Below are 5974 nucleotides of genomic sequence, written 5' to 3'. Positions count from 1 at the left end.
GTGTGTGTGTGTGTGTGTGAGAGAGAGAGCGAGGTGGTATCCTGGTGAGGTTTAATCAGTGCAAGAGGGTGAAAGGAGAAACGCTGCAAAACACATTTAGTGGATAGGTAGCCATTGTTTTTATAGGACTGTCAACAATAAGTCGTCTAACGCACTCTTATGTCCTTCACCTTCACAAATACATATGTACACAAAAGCCTTTTCTCACCATCAAGGAGTTCTGCTATCAACTGATATTGACTTTCTCATGTCAGTCGGTCCCTCACTACAGGTGTCATGGAGTGCACGCTTGTGTGTTCTCACTGTCACTCTCTTCCTACGTGGGAGTATGTACCCGCACCCACACGTGCAAACAGTGCATGAAAAATGTGATGGAAAGTAAACTTTCCATTGACAGTACGTCACAGCTGTAACTCTGTACCAAGGCCACTATATCATATTGATTTTAGTTGGCAAAAGCATTAAGGAAAAAAACCTGACACCATAACAACTTGAGTTTCTTGTCATCAGTCATCCAACAGATTCGCATGAGCCTCCGTGATCATTTATTGAAAAGACAACTCCATCCAAATCGATTTACAAAGTAGAACTGTGTTCACATCGCTGGCACGGAACACAGAGAATATGCAAGGCCTTTCCATCTATAATGCATGGAAGCAAGGGCTAGGCTAGGGTATGCTTCGGAGTAGAGAGAGCTTCTTCTGGATGCGGACCGCACGGATTTGGTAATGTAATCAGGACGTCACAAGGGGTTCCCACAGTGTTTTTAGTCAGACGGGTCATGCTCATTGAAGCTATTTACTATGTTTTCATATGTAATGGGTCAAAGGTATTCTTTTAATATAGTCTATAAGTCATAGATCATACCTCAAAAACTCACATACCCCTTTCCTCTATGACGGCATTGGTGTTTTATTCCATAAGTTGCAGGTTGAAATCGGTGTGCAGCAGCAGCAGCAGCAGCAGGTAGGCACGCACTCTGTTGTGCATCATTGCCGGAGGGGATGTGGGCTACCGCCTGAGGTAGTATGTTGCTGGAGGTGTTAGTAGAAACACCAAACCCCCTTTTCAAATGTGTGTTATACACACTCGATTGCATTAAAAATATATAGTAGAGTTTGCTTTGCAAGATAGTTGGCTAGAACCAGCTAAAGTTAGCCCACCCCTCAGCCTTTTGGCTCGCTAGCAAGTCGTGACTTGTGATAGCATAGCATTTAATATTGGTAGAGTGAAGCTGTGTCAATCATATGAAAGATTTTTCCTCTCTTTTATATATGACCATTTCATGACCAGTCAAGGGATGACTGCGATGATGAGGCAGTAAAAGTTGCTGATCTGTGTGAAAGATAATAGCCAGACAATGACTCTCATAACATGACCCCTATCTGTCACGCTAGTTATATCAGTGTGTGTTGTTGTGGTAAAAAAAAAAAAAAAGGCTGACTTCAGTCAGTTTTTATTTGCACAAACGACACACAGCAGCACACACGTGCATGTACTATAGTGGCGACACACACATGCACACACAGGCCTGAGGTCGCAGTGAAATTAATCTGCATTTCTCCAATCCTGGACCCCCAGGAGCAGTGAGTGGGCAGCCTTTAGGCACCGGGGACCAAATTAAGTGAGTCGTCTTGGTCAATGACAGACAGTTCAGTTCTTCTGCTGGGGTTCTTAGTGGAGGAAACCCCTTGTGAACACGGGGATAACATGCAAACTCCACACAGAAAGGCCCGGGAGATAGCCCATCTGAGTACTGGAGGCCTGGGGAGAACCTACCCCCCAGGACCATGCAGGAATTTAAACCCAGGACCTTCTTGCTGTGAGGCGGCAGTGCAAGCATTTGAGCCACCTTGCCACACAAACATTCTTAGGCTAATGGTGACAATGGAGCTTAAAAAGAGGTTGAGTACTTTGGAAAATAGGTGAGTACAACTCAGTACTTAGCTTTAAAGCAGCAATAAGAAGTTCTGTCCCAAAGCTAGCAAGCTTACTACCTAAAATTCATGCAAAAACCTTGCAAACACCACCAACAACCCAGATGACACTGATAGAACGTTGCCAACACCAACTGGTGTCTTTTGGCAGTTTAGCTGGCAATGTCATGCTGTGAAAGCTTTTCTTCCATTTGTGCAGGGTATTCCAGCCCGATCTACAGAACCACATAGGGCATTCCCACATAGTGGGAAAGAAACCGGTGTTTATCTGTCCTTCACATTCCCACATAGTGGGAAAGACACAGGTGTTTATCTGTCCTTCACATGACCATATCCTATCAAGATGAATTTGAGGAGGGTACCAAAAATAGTTAAATGGCCTTTAAAACCATACCTCAATAAGTGTCATTGTGGCACAGTGTTACATTATGGGCAATGGGGCAGTGATGCTTCCCCATGCATGGTGTTTCAAAATACATCTATTGCCATGGTGACAGGTTCCTTTCATCTGCAGCTTTATTTTTTTCATCTTCTCTATTTGCATTTTGGATATCTATCTATCTATATATATATATATATATATATATATATACAGTATATATATACACAGTAGGTTACTGCTGCTCATCCTGTGCGTGTGTATGGGCAATGGGGCAGGCACTGTTATGTGATGTCAGCACAGTCAGCTTACTATGGATTGTGTTTGAACATAGGGGAGAGTGGGTGATTTGTGCCAGCCGGGAAGTTGTGCCACCCCCTATTTTCTAGGGAACCATAGAAAAAATTGGTCAAAAAAAACTCATCCTGCAAAAAAGAGAGCCTCTTTGCATTAGAGATAAGCACATTTAAGTTCAAAAAACAGTTTTTTGCCTTCCAAAGTACATTTCTATGATCACGTTTTTTTTATTGTTGTGTCTAAACAGGTTTAGACAAGTTTGAAAACATTTCACACATGTTTTAGTGCTTTGGGAAGCTACACTATGGGTCTATATAGCTGCCATGATTTTAGCTCAAAACAGCTGGATGATGCATTTTTTCCAAAAAGGTGAGATTGGTTTGATTTGTGCCAAAGGGCCTGGGTGAAGTTGTGCCAGTGATCTGTTTAGAGAATTGCATTCAATTTGGTCTTCATTTGAATTTCATTTTGTTCTGAACATGTGTTCATGTAAATTACCTTTGTTCCCAAGGATGCACCACATCCTGAAATATATGTACATACGTATTTTAGTTGGAAGCATGTCATGGCCTCGCTTAAAAGTAAATTTATGTCAAAACTGGCACAACTCACCCCACTCTCCCCTACAGCTACAGTGCCCTTCAGAATCATTGGCGCTGTCATATTAAAAAGTGACCGGGGGCGAAAAAGAGCCTTTAGTGAATATGAGAAAAACAGGATATGAAAAAATGTCTTGGTTGTTTTTTCTCTTGGTCTTTCACTCAAAATATTCACAAAAATCTTACCTTTTCATTGAAGTAAAATTATTGAAAGAAAACACTTAATAAATATTTTCTCCAAAGCATGTGTGCCACAATTATTGGCATCCCTAGAAAATCTTTTAATTACAATCTAACTGAAGTATATTTCCAGTCAGGTTTTACATTGATAAGTTCACCTGTTTGATAAGGAACTCTAAAGTGGTCAACCATGACATCCTGTTTCACTGGGGTATTAGTATGAGGTGACACACGACCGAATTCCCTTAGTCATTCATCACTATGGATTTGCCAAATGTTACTTGGACTTTCAATGGGACCCGGTTATATGGTCAGATGAGGCCAAAATAAGGCTTATGGCAAACAAACATCAAAGGTGGGTCCAAAAGAAAGCCACACAGAAAAGCACCTCATACCCACTGTGAAGTATGGTGGCGGATCTTTGATGTTGTAGGGCTGTTTTTCTTCCAAAGGCCCTGGACATCTTGTAAGGACAGATGGCATCATGGACTCCATCAAATACAAGCAGATATTAAATTAAAACAGCCTCTGCCAGGAAGCTTAAAATGGGCTGTGGGTGGACCTTCCAGCAGGCCAATAATCCGAAGCACACCTCAAAATCAACACAAAAATGGTTCACCGACCTCAGAATAACTGTTTTGCGATGGCCACGAGGTCCCCTAACCTAAACCCCATAGAAAATCTTTGGGATGAACTGAAGAGGAGAGTCCACAAGCGTGGACCTTGGAGTCTGAAGGGTCTGGAGAGACACTGTATGGAGGAATGGTCTCGAAGCAGACGAGATTCAGCTCTTTTGCAAGAAAAGTGGCAGCAGTGTAGGAGCTGTGTACATTCATTTGTTTTGAACAGCCGTTTGATGAATGGGAAACCGATGAATTGCGAGCTAATGACCTCGGCCCGTAGACATGAACCATAGGCCAACATTTCAAACTTGAGCTGATATGTGGGATGATTAGGCTAATCTTAAAAGACTGCAGAGAAGAGGGTGTGTGTGTGTGCAATTCTGCATGTAAATTTCTGCGAACCTGGAAATGTGCATTTAGCAAAAGGGGGGTAAGTACATCAGAGTGAGTGATCGCGGAGGACTGGTCATGCCCTTGAGGGCGTTGGGGCTCAAAAGGGCAGCGGAGGTGGGAGGGTGGGAAGGAGGTAAGGACATCTCGGAGCCAGCAAGGAGTTGCTGGGTGGATGCGGCTGAGGTCCACGATCGAAACAATTGAAATAGAATGAAATGGAAAAGAAGCGAGAATCCCGTCAAGAACCAGTCAGTGGTCATTTAGGTTTGAGAGGACTCGCCTTTATGATATGTATGCATTCCTGGTAGAGAAATCAATAATAAAGAAATCAGGGTGAAAAGGATGCTGATACATATGTTGAGAAAGGGATATTCAAATGTTTGTGTAGGATGTGTGATTGTATGTTCTCTTAAGTGTCAAAGAATGTAGGCCTACATAACCTAATGTAATGTAATGTAATGCTACAAAATGTGTGAGTATTTGCGAGAGAGAGAGAGAAAGAGACTATTCAGGACTTGAAAGAATGGATGAAACATTGTGTGATAGAGCTGAAAGCGATTTACCATTAGTGGTTTGCAACAATACATTGGAAAACTTCTTTTTAATTGACCTCTGTCGCAACAACCCTTGTATCACAGTTTAAGGGACATTCTATACCAACCATTGTAGCGCGATGTGCACGCACGTCCAAGTCCAAGTCCCAAAATCAACGACGACTGCACCTGTCATGTACAGTTTGTCATCGTTGCTTTTACCGAACACTGATACCCCTGGAGTGTTTTGGAGTGAGAAGTTGTTGAGAGCCATTATAAATTCTGATGTTGCCGCGACGTCTACACTGTTAAAACACGATGGGGAAGACGCCGCGTAAAGAGTGGTGGTTGGCGCAACGTGCGCAACGGTTTCAGTGGGTCCGTGCGCTCGAAACCAGCAGAGGGAGGAGAGGAGAGCTACACTTTGCAGTTCGCACAGCTGGCGAGAAGATAGGTAATAGCGCATCTCCCTGTATGGGAGAGATTAGTTCTTCACAGTAAAGAAAATACATTTCTGAACGTGGACATGGCAAGCGTCAGATATCGTTATGGTAAAATAAGTCATTCTTAATACATTGAGGGTAAGTTATTTTTTTTGTATGCCTAAAAGTATGCTATTCATGTTAACTGAATATGTAAAGTGGCTACATGTTTTGATGAATTAAATACTCTGAAATGTCATGTCGACTGCGTTTACACTTAAGTGCAAAAGCAGAAATTCATGCACGAGAAGAGAATTGCTCGGTACAAAAATGTATGTTTCAAACGACGTTATAATTAAGTATAATTTTGATGACCACTTTCCTGAAATTCTGTATGCGCCTAGCAAACAGAAAAGGGTGTCAGGGTGCCCATCACAGATGAAGTTTGAAACGAACGAAAGTGATGCATTTGAATGTCGTGGAATATGGCTTCTGCACCTGTCCGTTACTTGAGTTTAAAAGGTCCATGAACCAAGAAATAAGCTGTGACATTTGCTGCGTGAAAACTGGAACCGGAGATTTTGCGACCTTTTATTGCACAAGCAACAACC

The sequence above is a fragment of the Sprattus sprattus genome, assembly GCF_963457725.1.
Source record: "Sprattus sprattus genome assembly, chromosome: 1".
Classification (NCBI taxonomy): domain Eukaryota; kingdom Metazoa; phylum Chordata; class Actinopteri; order Clupeiformes; family Clupeidae; genus Sprattus; species Sprattus sprattus.
The sequence above is the reverse complement of the archived record's forward strand: the minus strand, read 5'-3'. Positions refer to the sequence as shown.